The 23,160-nt window shown below is 40.1% G+C and overlaps 1 long non-coding RNA gene across 1 annotated transcript in view; it reads left to right on the top strand.

The window, feature by feature from the left end:
- The window catches only part of LOC144829575 (uncharacterized), a 29,300-nt gene extending 7,364 nt beyond the window's left edge, over nt 1-21,936 (top strand). Inside the window, exons 2-3 of the long non-coding RNA XR_013610701.1 lie at nt 21,596-21,678; nt 21,778-21,936. This is a non-coding gene — a long non-coding RNA (uncharacterized LOC144829575). The remainder of the gene's footprint in view (nt 1-21,595; nt 21,679-21,777) is intronic.
- Nucleotides 21,937-23,160: the final 1,224 nt, after the last annotated feature.

Here is a 23,160-nt window from a genome sequence, read left to right as displayed (position 1 = left end):
GGATACCCAGTAGGGGTTATCTCACAGGGAAAAAGCCAAGACGGGTTCCCAAGGCAAGCGCCTTGATGCCTTCGGGTGATACGTGCGCTATATAAGTCGCAATACATACATATATCCTCTACATCCACTCTCATTTATCCCAAACCCCATACCACTACTTTTTTGGTTATATTTAGAACAATTTTAGTCCATAGCAGGACACGTTTTAGAATTCCCCAAACGGAAACTACCATGTAGGTCTTTGTGATACCTCATTTTTGTGACAAATAGATTTCTTGAGTTTATCTCCTTCTTTCGCAACAATGTGCACCTCACTTTTCTGACTACCTCTTATCTCATATACACAATGCAAAATGTATTCCAAATTATGCTTCTATAAAAAAAGGAGGAGGACCCCGCACAGGCTTGTAAGGGACTGGGGGGAAAATAATGTCAAAAGGAATAGGTCCCAATCACAAATGGACAACAGAGGATATGTCCAGTTTCAATATTACTACTGGGGGTGTCTAATTAAAAACAGCATGCCACAATCATGGGCGAGAAAGGCAAAGGTACAGTGTAGTGTTATACAATGTTAACCGTTTCCCTAAGGGGACAGTTATAGACTTGCAACAAAAGTAACAAATTATTTAGGCTATAAACATCATATGAAACTTATCGCAACACATGTTTGGTAAAACTCTGGTTTCAAATTTATTAACAAAATCAATATTACAATTCATATAGTCATTAAAAAAAACCAATTATAAAACCATGTCCCACTGGACATATACAATTAACATTGATAAAAAATCTTTTTGTCTTTTTATACAAAACCATTAAAAACAAGAAGAATCACAAAAGTCGACGCGGCGTTTCGGTTTTTCTCTTAGTACACCTTCTTCAGGACTGATTCTAAACAGTTAAAAGACACAGAGTTACCATCCATTATCATGTTTATACAGCATTCACCCGCAATATCTCTGTATTTACATTTTGTTAACAGTTGCATATATTTTTTAAAATAAAGGTTCTCTTCAGTTCTCTCAACCACTTATGTCAATAATCGTTTGCTTAAACCAAACAATACCACACTCTTCTTTTCATGGTATCATGTACATATTGCCCCTTCCCCGTCTGGTTCAACAATTCAATTTTGTTTGCCTTTCCCTTGGAGTTCTTACTCCACAGCTGTAGTACCCACTACCAAGAAATGTCTAATACCAGCCTACCTTATTCCAAGTGGAGTGAAAATGGCTCTACTGGAGGGCGCTGGCTATACCCAAGAATTTTCTATGGGATTTTCTGTGGAAGACGAATCACAAAATGCCGTGTTCAATTGACAAGGTGTGATCTCTCTAAATTAAAAGATGTTTAATTTTTAGTGGACCATCCATTGGATTTTTCATTTTTGTTCTAACAAGTAGCTACTTCACATTGAGTGGGCAATACCACCGCTACATACCTCTTAGATTTAGGAATTAAATCAATGTTCATATAGTAGCCATCTGCATCTATAAGCGGGCTTCGGGATATATCTATGGACCTAGAGAGACAAACGTTCCCCTTAGTCCATATCTTTATATAGAACATGTTACATCTGCTTCATAAAAAATCGTGCAGTTTGCCTACTACCTGTTGGTATGATATATTCTTGCTGAATCTTGCTGCCAGGAGGAGCCACCGTATTCAGTACCACTTGAATGGTTCTTTTCCTGGAAAATGTAATTAATCCCTCACTCAGTATTGCAATATATAACTTTTGCCTGGGGTCTAATTTTCTATTATTATGTCACTTACCGAGTCAGTTAAATTGGAGAGCCGCTGCTGCCTTGGGCATCTTTTAATGCGGTCAAAGGTCAGCAGGTAACAGATCACTCAACTGGGGATAATCTCGTAATTCTGTCGTTATCTGTAGGGGTATTAGGTATAGTATCATTTATGAGCTCTTTTAACTGTGTCACCATTGTTTATCACTACTACTACAAACTTGGCTTACATTTTATTTTACAAAAAAATTTGAGCATTGCAAGGGTGCTACATTTTTAATAATAATGTCCCCACACTTATTAGTTACCGCATTCCCCTTACTATCATATTGAATTGTCATTCCAATACCTACAGTATTGATACGGCCGCTTAATGCAGTCCACACTTATCGTTTAGTAGCGCAGATCTTTTACTGTTATTACATTTGTATGCGCATGAGTCCTAATGTTGTTCATCAATTCGGCGCTGTCATACTCTGTAACTAACGAATCTGACCATACTCCTAACAGATATTGTAACCCTTGCAAGGTTCGAGCCGTTTCTCCTCCTTTACCTTCTTGGATTCTTTCGGCCTCCCTGCTCCTTTCTCCTGGCAGCGCGTCTCGTCCGGTCAATATTCCGAAAGCGAAGGGAATGATTTCCACCTTGCCTCCGGGTTTAAAAGCCTCCCGCATTTTAATTGGGCGCTCGTTATGCGTCTGCTGATTGGTGGGAATCTAACCAATCCAGGAGCCGTCGTTATGGATACACAATGCGAGTTCTGCTATTTCCTTGCTTGCCTTGCATTGGTTCAGAAGCGTTTAGGCTGTTAGCTCTCATTGGTTCAAACCACCAATGCGTTCCTATGGTAATATGCGCTCGTCTCTTGCCATTAAAACTACGGCCGTGTTGTTTCATGCGATTAATGAATTATTACTCCTTTTATTATCTCGAGTGTTATCCTCGCGAGTGTGTTATAAGCTCTCCCTATAAAACCACCATTGCCGTTTTGTGCCATTAATTATTACTGCAAGATGTATGGGCTGTTGGTCTCTGTTATTAGACGATATGTATCCCTTCGCGCTCAAAAATAGTCTGTTGTTATCTACTCGCAAAGCCCTATATAGTGTCCAATTCACCCTCCTAAGCCTCCATAACTTTATGTTATATTCATTCATGTGCCCATTAGATACATATGTTTCTGCTATTTCTATAGGGATGTTGTTATCACTGTTACCATCCCCTTAAAAGAATATCCTGGTTTTACATTTTGTAAACATCATAAGAAGTGTCATGGTGATCGTAATTAATTCATTCATCTAGGTGGTCTCACAGATTACAAATTTAAGTGCCTATTGGGACCTAAATGAATTCATTTAATAATTTTCTCCCAGTCTTCTCTTGAATTTAGACCCAGTCTCACACTGTTGAGGGTAGACATATAGAATTGTTCCCTTTTCTTTCTTTTATCATTGCAGTTGCCCCCTCTCTTACTCATTGTTATTCTTTCTAGTCCGCACCAACTCAGATCATCAATCCCATGGCCGGCTAGCCTCCAATGTTCAGTGAGAGGCGCTCCAATTTTGTTGGTTCTGAGGGCAGAGCGGTGCTCATTTAAGCGAAGCCTAATTTCCCTGGATGTCTCCCCCACATAGGATTTATGGCAGGGACATTGGATCAAGTAAATTGCATTTTTGGTCCTACAGTTGATAAAACTCTTAATATTCACCGATCTGTCGTTAACTGTGATTTTATTCCCTTTGATGATACTTGTGCAATTGACACATCCCGTACAGGGATATGTCCCTGTCGGTAGGGGGTTGCCATCAATGGTTGGTTGTAAAACCTTGGGTGTTTCCCTGTATGTATGGACAAGAGAATTCCTGATCGTTTTGTTTCTCCTGAATGAGAACATAGGTTTTGGGATAGGTGTATCAGTTTTGTCTGCTATCAGGTGCCAATTTCTATTGATGATATTTTTGACTTGATGGCTGACTTGTGAGAAATTGGTAACAAACATGACAGGTTGTGGACCTTTTTGACTGTTATCCTTTGGTATAAAGAAATTTTCTCTATTAAAATATTTCGCCCGTTTATATGCATGCCTAACCATCCTTTTTGGGTAGCCTCTCTCCACAAATTTTGTTTTCAAGATTGTTGCATGTCTATCATAATCCTGCATTGAGGTACAGTTTCTTCTTAAGCGAAGAAATTGTCCGAAGGGAATATTATTCTTCTGTGATGCTGGATGGTTGCTATCGAAATGTAGCATACTATTCCTATCAGTGGGCTTCGTGTATAATTCCACAGTTAGGTAGCCGTTTGTCTCTTTGATTATAATATCAAGAAATTCCACACACTTTTTGCTCATGTGTGATGTGAATTTAAGATTCACATCGCCCAAATTGAGCCAGATTAAGAAATCATTCAAGGTCTCCATTTCTCCAGTCCATATAAAAAAGATGTCATCTATATACCGACCCCATTCAGAGATGTTTTCGTAGAATGGGGCGGTCCTGTTGTAGATGTGCTTATCTTCAAATCTGGCGACAAATAAACAAGCCAGGCTCGGGGCACATGTAGCCCCCATACTGGTCCCCTTAGTTTGTTTAAATAGTTCATTTTTATACATAAAAATGTTGTTTTTAAGGATCAAGGTTATACATTCTAAAATAAACACTTGATGGTCTGTCAGGTCTTGTTGATTGCCACACAGAATTTCTTCCATGATTTCTATAGTATTGTCCTGGGGAATATTTGTGTATAGTGCTTCGATATCCAAAGTCACTAACACTTGGGTTTCCGGATCGAAACTCAATCCTTCGACCTTCTTGATCATGGAGGTCGTGTCTTTGATATAGGCTTTTTGCTTTTGCACTAGGGGTTGTAAAAAAACTTCTACGTACTTGCTCAAAGGTTCAGTAAGTGTTCCTATACAGGATACTATGGGTCTCATGGGGGGATCTAAAATATCCTTGTGGACCTTCGGGAGGCCATACAGTGCCGGAATTAAAGGATCTGTGTTGAGCATAAATGCGAATTCTTCCTCGCATATGATATCCTCCTCTTTCGCCAGCCTAAGCATTTTCCGTATGTCTTCCATCAAAGTGTCCCACTCTTCCCTATTCAATTTTTGATAATGTGACCTGTTGTTTAAAAGTTTAAACATTCTATTATCATAGTCCTTACTATCCATAATCACTACACTGCCACCTTTGTCTGCTGGTTTTACTGTTAGAGTTACATTTCGTTCAAGTGCTTCTAACGCTGTTTTCTCCTCCTTGGTTAAATTAAACGGTGTCCAGGTTTTTTGTTTTATAAGATTATCCACACTTTTGTCTACAGATCTCTCAAAAGCTTCTACATCTTTATGGACAGTACTGAGTGCTGGAGTCCAAGTAGATTTATTTTTTAACCCTGATTTGTTTTGTTTGGGAGGTTTATCTTTCCCATCAAAGAAGATTTGTAGTCTTACTTTCCTAAAAAAGTTTTGTAGGTCTCTTTCAAGGGCATATCTATCCACAGGGGAGCAAACAGCATATCCTAGACCCCTTTCAAATAGTTTGGTCTCTATAGGTGTTAACTGATGATTTGATAGATTAATTACCGCTTCTCTTTGGGAATTCATTAGTCCCATTGTTTCTGACTCCTGGTTCGTGGACGTTGAGGGTGTTGGGCTTGTACATATTGGGATTGATGATTGTAGTTGTTGCGACCTCTCCCTCGTTGTTGACCAAATGTTTGGTTGCGTTTCTCTAAAAAAGACAAACCTTCTTTAAGAATAGGTTGTTGTTGTTTATTAGTTTCCCCACTTTTGTTTTTGTCAATTGTTGATTCGCTCTCTGAGTCCGTACTCGTGTACGAGGAGTCAAAGAACCTAACCCTTTTTCTAGGTTGATTTCTGGGTTGATTCTGCCACTGTCTTCGGGATTGGAATTGTTCCCTGGGGCGCTCATAAAAGTCCTTCTGCAAGTACGGATAGACAAATTCAGGATTGTAGTTCTCAATGTCTTTTTTGAGTTTATTACTCTTCTTTTTTATTAGATATTCATTATACCCCGCTACATCATTTTGAATCTCCTCTAGTTTGGCTCTAGCATCCTCTAATGCTGTACTCTCCTGTAATTGGCTCTCTAAGTCTTCTATCTCTTTTCTTTCAATTACTCGGAATTCATTAGCTGTTTCTATTATTAGTAGAATCCAATCTCTACTACACCGATTGGCTACCAGTGTCCATTTTTCTATGAATTTCCTATCTGTTATAAAAATGCCGGGTTCATTCGTGACCTGGAGGCCCTTGGGTATAATCCCATTTTTACAATATTCTACTAGGAACTCCGCATGAAGTTCCGCCCTTACAGTTTTCTTTTTTAAGTTCCAAAGTTTCTCCCATTGTTCCTCATCCGATTTATCTAACCTAATTGTGGTGGTACTTCGGGATTAATATTTATGAGTTGGTTAAATTGGTCTTCGGAAAAGCTATATGTCTTTATCCCTTCCATTATTGTTAAACACAATCAGGATTGTGTTGTGGTGTCTTAAATTTTACCACACTGCTGATTTGCAGTAGAATACAACACCTCCTCAGCTAACAATCCGAGTATGAATCTATAAAAAAAGGAGGAGGACCCCGCACAGGCTTGTAAGGGACTGGGGGGAAAATAATGTCAAAAGGAATAGGTCCCAATCACAAATGGACAACAGAGGATATGTCCAGTTTCAATATTACTACTGGGGGTGTCTAATTAAAAACAGCATGCCACAATCATGGGCGAGAAAGGCAAAGGTACAGTGTAGTGTTATACAATGTTAACCGTTTCCCTAAGGGGACAGTTATAGACTTGCAACAAAAGTAACAAATTATTTAGGCTATAAACATCATATGAAACTTATCGCAACACATGTTTGGTAAAACTCTGGTTTCAAATTTATTAACAAAATCAATATTACAATTCATATAGTCATTAAAAAAAAACAATTATAAAACCATGTCCCACTGGACATATACAATTAACATTGATAAAAAATCTTTTTGTCTTTTTATACAAAACCATTAAAAACAAGAAGAATCACAAAAGTCGACGCAGCGTTTCGGTTTTTCTCTTAGTACACCTTCTTCAGGACTGATTGTAAACAGTTAAAAGACACAGAGTTACCATCCATTATCATGTTTATACAGCATTCACCCGCAATATCTCTGTATTTACATTTTGTTAACAGTTGCATATATTTTTTAAAATAAAGGTTCTCTTCAGTTCTCTTAACCACTTATGTCAATAATCGTTTGCTTAAACCAAACAATACCACACTCTTCTTTTCATGGTATCATGTACATATTGCCCCTTCCCCGTCTGGTTCAACAATTCAATTTTGTTTGCCTTTCCCTTGGAGTTCTTACTCCACAGCTGTAGTACCCACTACCAAGAAATGTCTAATACCAGCCTACCTTATTCCAAGTGGAGTGAAAATGGCTCTACTGGAGGGCGCTGGCTATACCCAAGAATTTTCTATGGGATTTTCAGTGGAAGACGAATCACAAAATGCCGTTATTTTAAAAGATGGTCTAGACATCAAGGACTCTATGGTCCAGTGGAAGGCTGCAGAAGCCGAAACGCGTAGGCCGTCCTATCTTGCACGCAATCTTGCATATGGTGTGTGAAAAATAAAAGTTTTGTGAAAACTTACTTGCTGCTGCTGTGCCGTGACTTCTGCCAGAGGGGAACTGGAAGGCTAGAAGATTCAAAGTAATATATATATATATATATATATATATATATATATATATATATATATTCAGCTCAAATCCTGACTGTACTGACGTACCCAAGGAAAACCGCACTCCGGGCAGCTTGAAAAGCAAGTTTCTTTTATTTACAGCAACAGCAACAGACGCGTTTCGGCAGAAGTGCCTTTCTCGATGTTACCGGCACTAATATGAAACGCCATGTTTTATTTACATTCCAGCTATCAAAATTGAGGAAGGACTCGCGTTCCACTGCTAATGTGGGCGCCATTTTATAACATGTTATATTGCATGTACAAATCATCCATTACTCGACAATTTATTATCTTAGTGATGTCTCATGATTCATTATTTAAATAAATAAAATTTCCGAATCAAAATTGAGCAAATAGTTAATCTCATAATGATATAACATATATTGCAATACATCACCATGGATGAAAGTTTCCTAATAGAGCCGTGGATCGGCTAATATCCTTCCATGTGTGATCCCAATCACACCACAGATCGGGATAACTATGACTAATCATGGATAATTGGAATGCGTGAAAATAGTACTGTTAAATTATAAAGAAATTCATCTAGGTGCATGTCAAATCAAGGCAAGACATCAAATTATCCAATATTTACACATTGATATGTTAATTTCTCAATTCATTGCTTACATATACTAATCAAGACACTTAAAGAGACATGAAGATAGTGATTCATTCTCCCAGGATACTCTGATCATATCCAATCTTTAGACACATTCTAATCTGGTTCATGATTATGTTGTAAAGCAGAGGTCTTCAAACTTTTTTGCTCAGAGCCCCCCTAAATAAAATGTTTTGAGACTGCCCCCCCTCCCCCCCCCCCCGACCCCCCACAATTTATGGCAAGGATTGGGGTTGCGGGAGGGACATGGCTGCGTGCAGGGGTCGGGGCTTATGACATACTTTCAGGAGTACTTTTTCTATACCGTATAAACCGCACTACCTATGAGATTTATAAAACAGCAAATGCATCAAACAAAAACATGTATTATCCCAAACATACTTATCCCCATAACTGGGGTGTTATAAGCCCCTCACTCTCCTGGACCCCCAATGCAACCACACTGCTGCACTAATCATAAATGCAGTCCTGAGTAGCAGGCAATAGCCTCTGAATCTTTTACCTCTTCCCCACCTTGACGGACCATCACCTCAGTCTTAATGCTAGAAAGGAAAATAAGCTACCATGCCCTTTTTTTTAAAGGTACATAGTCTTAATTGTGATGCAGTGGGCCCCTGAAACTTCTGGACCCCAGTCTGGCCTTTTTTTTTTTTTTAGCAACCTCTTGACCCTGCCAGCACCCTCACTGACACCCGCCCCCACGCCACTGATCGCCATTCACACTTCTCGGCTCCAAGTAAATGAAGACAGCCTGGAAATGCAGCAAATAAACATCGCTGCACGTCCAGGCCATCGTCATTTACATATACTTGCAGAGGCATCTGCGCCCCCCTGGGAACCCATCGGCGCTCCCCTAGGTGGGCGCGCCCCACAGTTTGAAGACCTCTGTATGTAAAGCAAGATGTACAACTCAAGAAAAAACTCAAGGTAAAAACATCTAATACCCAATTCCTACTATTCTATGGATTTACATCAATTTTAACCTATATGGACTGTCAGTTCCTCCCCACAGTTCAAGCCTTGCGGGTGTTTAGTGTGCAGATCTATGATGTAACTTGATTCTAATCTACGCAACTTCTTCAGTCTGTCTCCACCCCTCGGACTCTGGGCTACAAAATCCAAACCAAAATATTGTAACTGGTTGCGGTCCCTACTATGTTTGTCTGTGAAGTGGCGTGCAACCGGGTATGCCTGATCATTTTTGTCGATGGCCCGCATGTGTTCTAACACCAGCATCTTTACTGAGTTAACGGTACTCCCTATATATCGGAGATCGCATGGGCACATCAAACAATACACATCGAAGGGTGTCGTGCAGGTGATGAACTTAGTGATCTTTTTGTAATCCCTGCATCTGGTATGTTATATGTCAACACCCTCCTGCTGTTTGCGCAGGCCTTGCATTTACTTCAAGGAAAAAAGCCCATCATCTGTTTTAGGCCGCTTACTTTTCCAGGCAATTTATCTAGGTGGCTTTTAACCAAGATATCCCTCAGGGATCTCGCTCTTTTAAAGGTAACCAAAGGTTGGGGGGGAATGTCCATACCAATGATGGTATCTGATAGGAGAATGGGCCAGTTCTTACGGAGCATTTTCTTGAGGTGATTTGCCTCGGCTGAGTAGGGAGTTACCATCTGGAACTTACCTACCTCAGTTGAAGCCCTCTTACTGCCAGTGAGCAATTGTTTTCTATGTACGCCTCTCACCTTGTGTAGTGTACTGTCAAGGGTGGCTGGATCATATCCCCTGACTCTGAATCTTGCAATGCTTGCTGCTGCAGCTTTCTCAAACCCGTTGTCTTTTGAACAATTTCTTCTTAGCGTAAGCAATTCCCCGTAGGGAATGCTTTGGACGAGTTTGGGTGGATGACTGCTGCTAGTCAAGAGTATCGAATTTCCCGCCGTGGATTTGCGGAAAAGAGTGGTTTGTAAAGTCTTCTCCTCAACATAGATCCTCAGGTCCAGGTAGTCCACTGCCACTGGACTAACTGTGCCCGAGAATCTAAGATTGACCTGATTGTTATTGAGGAGATCGATATATCGATTAGCTGACTCTGTATTTCCCTGCCAGATGATGAATAAATCATCGATATACCGGTACCACTTTATGACCTGCCCTGAATCGGATTCACTCCGGTAGGTCCTGGGCACCCGCTCCTCCCACCAGCCAACGAACAAGTTCGCGTAACTGGGGGCAAAGCAGGTGCCCATCGCCGTACCGGTAAGTTGCTTGTAATAATGGTCTCCGAACAGAAAGATGTTGTGGGTTAGGCAGAACTCGATATACTCAATGAGCATGATGGTATGTGCTGAGTACCTCAGTTGTTGTCTTTCTTAAAAGGATATTACCGCTGTTATACCATCCTCATGCTTTATGCATGTATATAAACTAGTAATGTCCAGAACCATAAGTTGGTAACTAGGGTCCCATTCAATGTACTCTATTTGATTTAGAAAGTCTTGGGTATCCCTGATATAGGAATCCAGATGAAGTACCCATGCTGATAAAAAGTGATTGATGAACATAGATAAATGCTCAGTCAGACCATTCGTGGAAGAAACAATAGGCCTGCCGGGCGGATGTTTATTGTCCTTATGCAGTTTAGGTATTTGGTAGAAGGTGGGTGTAACGGGATTTGAACTTCGTAAAAATATATGTTCTTCCGGGCCCAACATGTTCTTACTGTACCACTTGGCAATCAGATTGTCATACTCCATTATGCTTTTTTGGTACTCCTTGGCTGTAACTTTTAGATAGCAGTCCGTGTTTAATTGTCGGTGTGCTTCTTCAAAGTACACCTCCCTTGTTTGTAGTACCACATTACCCCCCTTATCTGAGGGTTTTATGACGATTGTTTGGTCTTGTATCAATTGTTGTAATTCTTGTTTCTCCATTTTTGTTAGGTTGCCTGAGCATATGTTTTGTTTAGCTCTCCCTCTGAACTTGAGGAGGTCACTGGTCATCGCATCAGAAAAAATGTCAATTGCATCAGATGGCATTTGTGGATTGAACAGGGACTTAGGTTTAAATGGACTTTCTTCTCTGTCCTGTTCCACACCTACATTTGCCGCTCTCGTTGGAAAGTCTGGAATTCCGTGCACTGATTCACCGGCAGTCTCTAACCTCAATTCTTCCAGACACTCAATTGCGTTCAGATCTTTCCCAGTGAGTGCGTCAGTTGCAGTCAGCCTCGCGGTATTCCCTTTGCGTTCTTTCATATGTGATCTAGTTTTAAAATATTTATGGAGCTTAAGCTTCCGCACAAAACTAAATAGGTCTATGTGTACGTGTGTATACCCAAATTGTTTGCTGGGACAGAATGTGAGTCCCATCGTCAGTATCTTGTGTTCCACATTGGTAAGGGTTCTTTCCGTGAGGTTGACTACTGTTAAATTAGACGCTTTAATTGCCTGTTCATATTCTTCTTGCGGCTCGTCCAGTTTCGGGTTCGGCCCCTTCCTCTTCCTGCCTCCCCCGCCTCTTCGGGTTTTTCTGCACCTCCTTCAGGGGGTTTGTTTTTCCCTCCCCGGAGCCACGACTGTCGGATAATCTTGAATTCGTCGTGAAAAGGAGTGAGTGGTTTACTCCTTTCCGCTCTTGTACCTGATCCTTCATCTCCCGACTCATTTTCAGTAACTTCCGATTCTGAGGTCTCCACTCTGGGATTGACTTGTTTGGATCGTTGGTTTACTTCCTTTCTGGGACCATCAAACTTACTTATATATACACACTCTCTCTCACTCTCTTGGTGTAACACGCCAATAAAATAATCTTCTATTGAGTCCAAAAGGTAACAAGGCTGAAAAAACCAAAGTTAACTTAGCAATAAAAATCATTAAGATACTCCCTTTTTGTTTTTGAAATTCTACCCTGTTTATAGACCACTGGACCAGCTCTAGCGGTATTCTGCACCACAGAACCATCTCCCATCAAGGGTGCAATGTTATTCTCTAAAATATTCAGTACCTCAGGTGCACCAATGGTCTGATGCTGACTTGCAACAACTTCTGGTGTGCTCTCTTTATTCAAACTTTTATTATTAGGCGCACACACAAGGTAGCCTTTGACAGACACATCACTACTTACTTTAGATACATCGATGATGTGTTTTTATTATGGCGAGGCACACAATCAGAAGCGGAAATGTTCATAGAAAATATTAATATCAATTCTATGAATTTGAATTTTACCTCGCATATCCATAAAACAGAAATTGAATTTGTAGACGTGAAAATTCTCGTCAGAAATGGAAAACTTGAAAGCACATTATTTAGGAACCCTACGGCAGGTAACATCACATTACATGCTACGAGTTTTCACCCGCAGCATTTAATATCAAGTATACCGTATGGTGAATTGTTAAGGTTAAAGCGGATCTGCAGTAGTGAGGAAGATTTCTTAAGGTGCCAGAAAGATGTGTGTGCACGCTTATATTTGAGAGGCTACAGTGAGAAGATTGTTCAGGATGCTATCAGTAAAGCCAATGACCGTCCTAGAGATTCTCTTTTTTATGATAAAACCACAAAGCAAGCTGATGTTGAAAAAAAACAAAGTGATCCCAGATTCATCACTACTTTCTCAAAACAAGAAAAAAAATTAGATCGATTGTATGTAAACACTGGCCTATACTGTTGACGGACAGTAGTTTACAAGGACGTTTATCCATGTCGCCCACAATCACCTTTAGAAAGGGTAGATCGATGGGGACAGATTTAGATAAAAACGGTCCTGAAACTAGGAAAACAATCTCATGGTTGCAACCCTGTAATGGTTTTAGAAAATGCACATCATGCCGGGCCTGTAAATTTGGGTGTAGTAAAACTTCATATTGCACTCCCTTTGATCCATCTCCTGTCCTGATTAAAGGGAATTACACCTGCAAAACGCAGTATGCCGTTTACGTTCTGACGTGCACCTGTGGGCTCAATTATGTTGGGAGTACTAAGCAGCAGGTGCACGTCAGAATATTGAAGCATATTAGAGCTATTCTACACAATGACCCAGCATACCCTGTGGCGCGTCATTTTTCTAAATGTCACAATAAAGATATCAACTGCCTTTCATACTATGTAATTAGTGCTATACCGAAATCAACAAGGGAAGGTAACAGAGAAAGGCAGTTGAGACAGTTAGAAACAAAATGTATTTTGGACTTAGACAGCAAGTGGCCACATGGATTGAACACTACTGAGGACATGCACACCTTTTTATAAATGGCTCATCAATATTGGAGTAAAAACTTATGTGGAAATAGTTGGTTGCTAACTGCTACAAGAATTAATTTTGTGTATATATAGTATTTTGTAAATTGTTTAATTAATGTTTCTCTCTATGACCTACTTGTTATTATCAATTGATGATTTTTAGCAAATTGTTCTTTTAAAACTATATTTCTTTTAATGTATTTTTACAGTGGTATTCTTTCCGGCTGGAGAATTTTACCATTAAGAAGATGGATTGCATGTTTGCTATATCATATAATTATATTAACTTGTGGGCTTAAGATATTTATTATTGCACTGTATCGTTCTATTTTTCTATAAGTGATTGTTTTTGCTGAAATGTGCACATATTTGTATTGCACTTTATAATAGTATTTGCACTTTAAAAATTGTTTACACTATGGCACTTTAGATACAATAGGCATTCAGGATTTATCCAGTAATAATTGTACCATTAAGTACTTGTCATGATATAACATCGTTGGGCATATATATAAAATTTAGCAATTTTATTAATGGATTTATCCAGTTAAATAGATGAAATAACATTGCTTTTTGCACAAAATGTATTTTTACATGTACATTTTAGTTTTTGTTAAAAATTCACTATAAATTTTAACAAATATGCAAACATGCATTTTGTAAGGCGAACTACTTTTGTCCTTTAAAGCAACAATGAAGTCTTTCTTTTATGCTCATTATCATGTGATCACTACGAATGCATTGTGGGGGGTTGCATTGCTATGCACTAATAAAAGCAAAAAAATGGCGCAGTAAAAGCTGAATGTGATCAAGGGTCTGGTTGGCCCAAAACGCGTGGTTGCAGGCTGTGATTCACGAAATAAAAGAATAACTCGCCTGAAAAGCTGTGTGGTCCGAGTCTCCTTCCTCGCTAGCGGTTGTTGGAAGTGGTCGGAGTTTTATATATATATATATATATATATAGATATATATATATATATATACACACATACACACACTCTCTCTCTCACTCTCTTGGTGTAACAAGCCAATAAAGCACCACAGAACCATCTCCCATCAAGGGTGCAATGGTATTCTCTAAAATATTCAGTACCTCAGGTGCACCAATGGTCTGATGCTGACTTGCAACAACTTCTGGTGTGCTCTCTTTATTCATACTTTTATTATTGAAACGGGGGCGGCCCCTCCGTTAAGGCGGAGGAGCGTTGCACCACACGAAATATAAAATGATAATAACGCCATGTTATTATCATTTTATTTTTCCCTAGCAGCTCTCTTGGTGTGGGGCGGGGTTGAGCTGCCCACAGAGCAGGTGAGTAGTGGTAGGCACTCTCAAAGTGCGCATGATGGTTTAGCCAGCTGTTTGAGTCTGTAATGCACAGCCTGGGTGGAGAATATGCAAAATCATCTTTACCATTACGTTTTTTTTCCGTATCCACCCTTGTAACTCACTCAACTGTAATACATTTCTTTTGGACCACCATCTTCAGTTTGGATAATTTTGCTGCTGTGCTTGAAATTTGCACAACCTTGAAAGTGCCTTGACAATTGAAATCTGTTTTAAATCTCTTGATTCTCGTGTTTTTAAACATAACTGAAGAGCCAACAGCTGTGTTGACTTCCTTGACATTGTATGACTTGTCAAGCTGATGTATCATTTTATCTTGAGCTTGCTTCACCTTATCTCTCAACTTTTTCTCACCAATTTCCTTTCTGTCTCTACCAACCACACAGGAACCAAATTAGACCTTGTATTCCTTTGCTTATCAACTCAAAAGGTGACACCCCTGATACAGTACGAGGTGTGTTATGATACATTCATATATTTTTCCTCAGGTACACCACTACATCAATTCCACATGTCAGGGCATTTTTCCACAGCGCCATTGGCTTGTGCAGAATAAAGTTCCACAGTATAATGCCTCACATCCCTTTCTTTTAAAAATGTTTCCATTTTGTCATACACCAACTACACACCTTTATCAGGAACTATCTCAGCTGGCGAACCTTCAAAGGCAAAAAGAATTATAGCTGTCCTGCTTATTTACTCAACAAACCCATAGGAAACCCATTTGGAAAAATAATCTATTGCCACAATCATGTACCTTAATTCATGCTTTATAGCTTTAATAGATCCCACACAGTCCAATGCTATTTTTTCCTAAACTTTTTGTGGTAATGGTACCGGTAACAAAGAAGTGTATTTCAATTTCAAGTGCTTGTTAGATAATATACACTCTTTACACGTCCTCATCATAGTATTTATTATTGTCTTTTTACGGTTTTATATAGCGCGGATTAGACCCTTGCGGGTATCAGAGCGCTTTACAGGCATTTATAGGGAACAAACAGTTCAATGACGCATACAATGGTACTACAAGTTACATACAGAACTCATGTGAATTTCGATAAGAGAATAGATTCCACTTCTTTTTTGAAAGATACAAAAGACGGATTGAGTCTGGACACTAGGCTTTACGATCTCAGACGTCAGTCTTGTCGTATTCAGCAGCAGGAGGCCCTCTCTTTTTAAATCCTTTCTCCATACCAGTTGCAAGTTACTTGGGTCAGTAGAATATTCTAGGTGTCCCAAGTCGTGCATAAAATCTCGAACGTACATTACAGAGGTAATCTTTAAAACCTCTTCCAGCCTTAGGCTGTCCATTAAAATGTCCCTATTTAGCTGGGTCTCCATTTTCGTCCAGATCTGGTGCCATAAAAGAACAGGCTCCATTTTGATCAGATCAGGGAAGTATGGTATGCCCAGCTCAGCATGACAGGCGTACGAAGATGTGTTTCTCGGAACTGACGGAATATATCTCAAAAATCTGTTTTCCACTGTTTATAGCAGATAAGTGTGAGCAAAGCCCCACACATCTGCTCCATACAATGCTGTGGAGACACTTTTTACTTTATAAATCTGCAAGAGCTACACTGGAGGTTTCCTGCCTAATTTTCTTAAAAAATGAACAAGAGCGGTAATGGTTCTTAGGAGTACTATTTTTTTTGCTGATATGGATTGAGCCCATAGGTCGTTTTGGTCGAAGAGTATTCCTAGGTATGAGAATCTCTTTGTGGGCCCAATTTTCTGTCCATCCACGAACATATCCCTACACCTCCGTCTGCCACGCCCACACCTCATTATGAATGTCTTTGAGGTGTTCACCTTAAGACCCTAATCACTCATAACATTGGAAAAACTATCTAGCACCCTTTGTAGACCGGCTTGCATTTTTAACATTATAACCGCGAAGTCTGCATATAGGAGTGCGGGTATGGGGCGTCCGGCTATCTGAGGGAAGTCTTTATTATCCTTAAAGCATCTCTCATGCCGTTAATATAAAGGTTAAAAAGGAAGGGGGCCAGGACACATCCTTGCCTAACCCCCTTCCTTAAGGGAATGGGGGAAGTGCATTCACCTCTCAAACCGATTCGAACTCGCGCCTGAGCGTTACGATAATAGCGTTTAAAGAAAATAAATATTTTGTTCTTCCGCCCCATTTCCTCAAGGATCTCCCAGAGCTTAGCATGTCTTATGGAATCAAAACCTGCGGTGAGATCCACAAAAGCTAAAAACAGCCTTCCCTCCTTCACCCGCGTATATTTCCCGATAAGGATACTTAAATTCAGACTCTGCTTGGTCGTTCCCATGCCCCCCCGAAAACCATATTGGATATCAGAGTGGTCTTTATTATCCTCTGCCTACACATGTAATCGTTCTAGAATTATTCGACCTACTATTTTGTCATAGAATCCAATAATGGGATGAGCCTATAACAACCAGGGTCCTAACGATTCCCCTTTTTGAAAATTGAGACAATAGTTGATTAAACCCAAGTTGACAAAAATGGTGCAAAAGAACTTGCACTGATAACCTGGGTGATAATTGGCCCCCATTTGACTTAAATAAATCTACTGGAACACCATCCGGGCCAGGAGCCTTCCCACCTAGACTTACTGAGATTGCCCGATTCACTTCGTCCAGTGTAATTTGAAGACAAGAATATTGAGTCAGGGAATCCGAGGTAATAACCTCTTGATTTTTATCAACTCCGCCCACTCCATTAAATACCTTTGAGTAGTGTTCAATCCATTGGTCCTCACTTATCGCAATTTCTATTGTGGCACCATCTCCGGTGGTCAGAAAAGGTGCTTTGACAGCTTTCTAAAAAGCTGACCTATCTCCCTTTAAGGAGGCCTTATGCAAGGATTCCCATGCTTCATTTGTCAGGGCCAATTTTCTATTCCTACTAGCTAGCCTATATTCCCCTCTTGCCTGCCTCACAGCATCTAGGTTTCTCGGGATCTTATGTAATGCATTTTTTAAGTTGGAGTAGGCTCGAGTGTAATTGCAATCAAACCATCCCTGTGATTTCCCTTTTTTTGACTTCTGAACAAATAATGCCTCCCTTACAGCTCCTGATATACATTGACAAGAAGTCAAGATGCTGTCTGGGGTGGCGGTGTCACTCTGGCAAATCTCAAAAGCCTGTTTACAATTGGTTATCACTTGCTTGGTAATCGATAGAGGATCCACCATTAACTAGCGCAGAGTATAACCATTTGTCTTATTGATTGTGATGTTTGATAGAACCTGGCCTTCTTTGGCACATCTATCAGAGTTACTTGACAACAAAGATACAGACAGACTCGATGGGAAGTGATTGTTCAATGAATTGTCATCAAATGGAAAGTGCGAAGTCTTCCCCCTTCCGTTAAAAGTGTGACATATAGGGACGGGAGTGGCACATAGCTCATTTACAAATCCTATATCAAGGCCAAAACCTGTTCATTGTACAGTTCCCCTAATCTAGAGTGACAAAAGTGGGTATTACTAATCCCTTCTTCGTTTATAAGACCACACAATTTTCCATCGTCATTTGGTCACAAGACACAATTAAAATCCCCTCCCATATTTACCATTGTATCTCTGGGGGTATTACAACATAACGATTTTATATCATTGCCCAGTTTTTTTTACTACGAAACCTACTTTAGTGGAAGGAATGCTATTATAAAAATGTATTAATGCAATGCATTGTTTACTATCTATATCAATTTTAATCAGTTTGTAATAAATGTCCTCTGTGTACAGCGCTAACTTTTTTTATTTCCAGCCTATTGGATATGTAAGTACAGAGCCCTCCCTTTACCCTACCACTTAATCCCTCAATTGCCGTGGTGTGTAAGGTTTTAAACCTGTTGATATAAATTATTTCTTTGGCCCATGTTTCCTGAAGACATAGCACGTCATAATTTAATTAAAAATCACACCAGAAAAATTACTCATCTTAGAGCGCAAACCTGCATAGTTCCATGAAACTAAATTACATGAAGCTTCAACCCCCTTACCAAGAGAGCTTCTTAAAGCTACTGGGCGTGATACAGAAACACCAAGAGTAGTAGCTACCCGTTCTCTGGTTGTATTTTCAATGCCCTCAGAAGGCACGCCCGAGTCACATTAAGAGTGCCCCTGCTCTCTTCTCTCTGTTCAATAGGGGCCTGACATAACATTTTAATTCCTAAATCTGTATGAGGGTGAACAGGGTTGGGTTCTTTATTTTGTAGTTTATGACCTGAATACCCCTTATATTCCTGCTTGTTAATTAAAAGAGAAAGTCCTGGGATACTCAGTCAGTCTATGTCCTCAAGTGAGTGAAGGATTTCATAACGATTGCTTAATGGAACCGCATAACTAGGCTGCCGGGGGGGGGGGGGGAAGTACTCTGAGAGTGCTTCCCCCCTGATTGCACCAAGGATCTCTATTAGGTTGATAAAAAAAAACAGAGGGAGGATGTTTATACCGTTAGCCCTAATGTGTCGCTTTCCAGCCCTGTCCAAATTATGCTGCACCAGACTTGGGTACCTAAAGGTTAAAACCACACAGTCGCCAGGTAGGGAGTTAGTTGATTTGCTGACCCAAGGTGCTCTACGTGCCATTTTAAACTCAGAAAAAATAATATCTTTTATACCGGTCCTAGAGCTCACTAGATGTAACGACTTATTCCGTAATGTTGACCAGTGTTCATAAGTGTTGGAAGGTAATAAGGGAGCATTTCCCAGGACGACAGTATAAGGGCTCCCAATATCATCAATGAGCAACATTCTGCCTCAATTTTGTCTCTTTTATTTTAATCATCGAGATTGCACCGGCTGTTTATATATTCTCTTGCCGGCCTGGTTTTAAAAACTATTAGCTTTGATCTTTAATATGACTTGCAACTTGTGCTATATCTCTTTTAATTTTGTATATTGTAATGGTTTTAAGTAATCACACAATAAATCCATTGAACAGGACAATATCCACTGCAGCAACCACACACACATCCTCACACTCCTCCCCCCCTTGCTCTGAACTGAGTGCAATTGGCAACCAAGACATATAATCTGCTCTACAGTTGACTCTCATTGGAATATATTGCACTTCAAAATTATATTCCTGCAACCTGGCCAGTATTCTCAGCAAGCTTGAAGAAGCTGATACCACACCTTTGTCCCTCAATAAGTAAGTTAAAGGTTTGTGATCAGTACAAACGATAAATTGTGTCCCTCCACAAATAAGTTTTTAACTTGTCAAGGGCCCAGGCCCAAGCTAGCACCTCTCTTTCAAGTGTCCACCCCATTTTGTATCTTTTTACGGCATCTTTCAAAATTTGGGATGCACCATTTTTCTTTTAGCAAAATACAGCTTTGAGACCAACTGCACTGCTACTACAAAATATTTTTATATCTGGAACCTTCAATAAAATCTGTTTAATATCTTGCACGACTTGCTGCTCTTCACCACTGCACACAATTTTGTGATTTTTTTTTTGTAGCACTTTTTTGAGTGGTTCTATTAAAGTGGTGTATTCCTGAACAAATCATGAATAGTCACTTAAACCCAAGAAAATCTTAGTTCTTCCTTCTCTTTAGGATTAGGAGCATCCCTGCGGGTTTCCCAAAGATCAGGGTTGGGCTGAATACCTTTGGAAGAATTCATGTGGCCTAAATAATAAACTGCTTCAGTTAAAAATGCACTTCTCCAATGAGACAGTCATGCCACGTTCCTTACGAATAGCGAATACCTTATCCAGGATTATATTATGCTCCTTCGCCAGTTTGGCAAAAATCAGCAAGTCATCCTGGAAGGCTACAATTCCAGGTACATCTTTAAATAAATGATGCATCAATTTTCGAAAAACGCTAGCTCCAAAATGTTGTCTGAATGGTAGCCATAAATAATCAAATGCCCCAAACTGTGTTATAAATGACATGAGTAACCAGGAATTCTTTTTTCATGTCACTTGATAATACGCTGCCCATTGATAAATTTTACTAAAATATTTAACATCGCCAATCGTAGACAACAGCTCTTGAATTTTGAGCAGAGGGTGGCATTCTACTACAATATTTTTTCAATTGTCTCAAATCAGCACATAACCAGATGCCCCCTCCCCCACTCGTTTTAGCAAGTACAAATGTCACAGATCCATTAGGATGCATTTACAACTTTAATTACCTTAGCATCAACTAATTACATTAAGTGTTTTTCTAGTTTGAATCAAACATTCAATGGCACATTCAATGTGCCATTGAATAGGGATATCTCCTTCTTTCACAACAATCTTATGTTCAAATCCTCTAACGGTACCTTTTTGTTATACAAAACCTCAGGAAACCTTTTAAGAATGCCTTTTAAGTCTTGTGATACAGTGTCAATAGATAATATAGGTGTTGCAGTGTCAGGTTTTAGGACAATTCTTAGTTTTCCTTGATCCACCCAACCCATAATGTCCCATCCCTTCACAGCAACAAGCCCTTTGATGTGAATGCTTCTCCCTGAAAACTCCAAGATGTCCTAAAATATCCTAACGTTTCAATTTCTGGGTCACCATAAGCCTCAACTCTGATTTCGGGACTCATTAATTCAAAATTAGTTCACAGCTTCCCGAAAGTGATCTCTGAAATCATTGTGACCAGCGAACCTGAATCCACCATAATTGTTAACTTACGCTCACCAATCTGCACATCAGAGAAAGGTCAATTTTTACTCACTCTTTCATTTACTACATCGTCCGTTAACAGAACATTGGTTGGTTTATCTTCTATGAATTGTTCAACACTACTAACCCTTACTGGGGTTAAATTGCTAGCCTCACATACCTTATACGTTCCAAAATTTGATGAAGTAAGTTAAAAAGAATGCAATTTATCTAGACTAGAACAAACTATCATTAAGCCAACCAAAAGGCTAAATCATGATTTTTCCCTCTGTGTTTAGAAACGCCTTATCCACAGGCTGAATATTTGAGAAAAAATAAGGATTCATAAACCCATAAGCAGCCATTATCAGGAGGATTTCAGGTAAGCGCCCTAACTCAGTAAAATGACATGTAGTGTGAAATACTAATCGAGAGTAGAGTAAATACAAATAAAGCATTCTGGCTCTTTCTTTCCTTCCAGACTAGATCCAGTCCCAAGGCCCCGAGGAGAACCCCAAAAATAAGATGGGGCTTGAAACGCGTCGGCGTCCATTGCTGCTGGGTTAACATAATCACTAAAAATGTATCCCCAGCAGGGAGCAAGTCAAAATGAATTGCCCTTGTAGTCTAGCAATGTGTAGCCAGTAGCCAACAACCTTTCTATTAGAAACACAAACGTAGTATGGTATAATTAAATACTAGGTTGTTGTATTCAATAGTGACTGGATTTAACCTGAATGCATTTCCATTTATGTTCTATGTATATATTGAATGTATTTTTGTTTAAGTTGTGTGTATATATTGTCTTGGCAAAATTGTTTGTCTAGTACATGTAAATGAGTGTGAAGGTGGTGTGTCTGATGGATAGTGTCATGCCCCGAGATACATGCCCCGAGAAGTACAATGTACTGTCCCTTTAAGAGCAAGCCACTATAAATCAGTAGTGAGCCCTGGGAGCGACGCTTTACGTTCTTGCGTCTAGCTCCATGTTCCTGTTCCGTCCTGTTACTAGTGCCTGACTTCCGGTTTTTGTCCTCCTTCGTTTAGTGTACCTAGAAGGAAGTTTTCTATACTTCGTGCTCTGGAAGGGTTTGCTACGCTCCCGCTTGCCTCACTGTTGGAGCTCGCTATCTCTTCTCCCCTTCCCTTGCTCCGCCCGACGGCCGGGCTTGGTCCCCGTCGTCCGGCCGGGCTCTGTTACTCTGTTCCCATTCACGTTACTTGCTCCGCCCGACGGCCGGGCTTGGTCCCGTCGTCCGGCCAGGCGCTGTTGCTCTGCTCCCATTCACGTTAGTTGCTCCGCCCGACGGCCGGGCTTGGTCTCCGCCGTCCAGCCGGGCGACGAATCTCTGCCCCCATTTACCTGTTTGGGTGTTGCTCCACCTGACGGCCGGGCTTTGTCTCCGCTGTTGGGCCGGGTGGCCTGGGTTTTTTTTTCCTTATTTTAGGTATTTAGGTTATTTTAGACCCCATTCGCCTATTGGCTGGGCTTTCCTCCGCCTTAGGCGACTCCAGCTATTCCCTTTCATTCCTTACTTGACTGGATAACAGCTGGCCCCTTATCATCAATCATCTGGGCCCGTTATAATCTGTGCTTGGGGACACTTGCGTGGATTCAAATCAAGGTGCAAGATATCACATACTCTTCATAGAATCACGGTAACAGCACTGTGCGCTGCCTAATTATTATTCAAGACATTTGATAATCCTTGGTTCTCATTCATGTGTTTTGTTCTGTAGATTCCATTGCCCTGTGCTGATGTTGGCATTTTAATGCTTGTCTAGTGTACGTTTGAGTACTGCATAAGTCGGACAGTCTTGTGCATCAAAACAAGTGAGAGTATTTTGTTTAAGAAATTACAGT

The sequence above is a fragment of the Lissotriton helveticus genome, chromosome 4_1 (genome assembly GCF_964261635.1).
Source record: "Lissotriton helveticus chromosome 4_1, aLisHel1.1, whole genome shotgun sequence".
NCBI lineage: Eukaryota > Metazoa > Chordata > Amphibia > Caudata > Salamandridae > Lissotriton > Lissotriton helveticus.
This window is presented reverse-complemented; position numbering and strand designations above follow the sequence as displayed.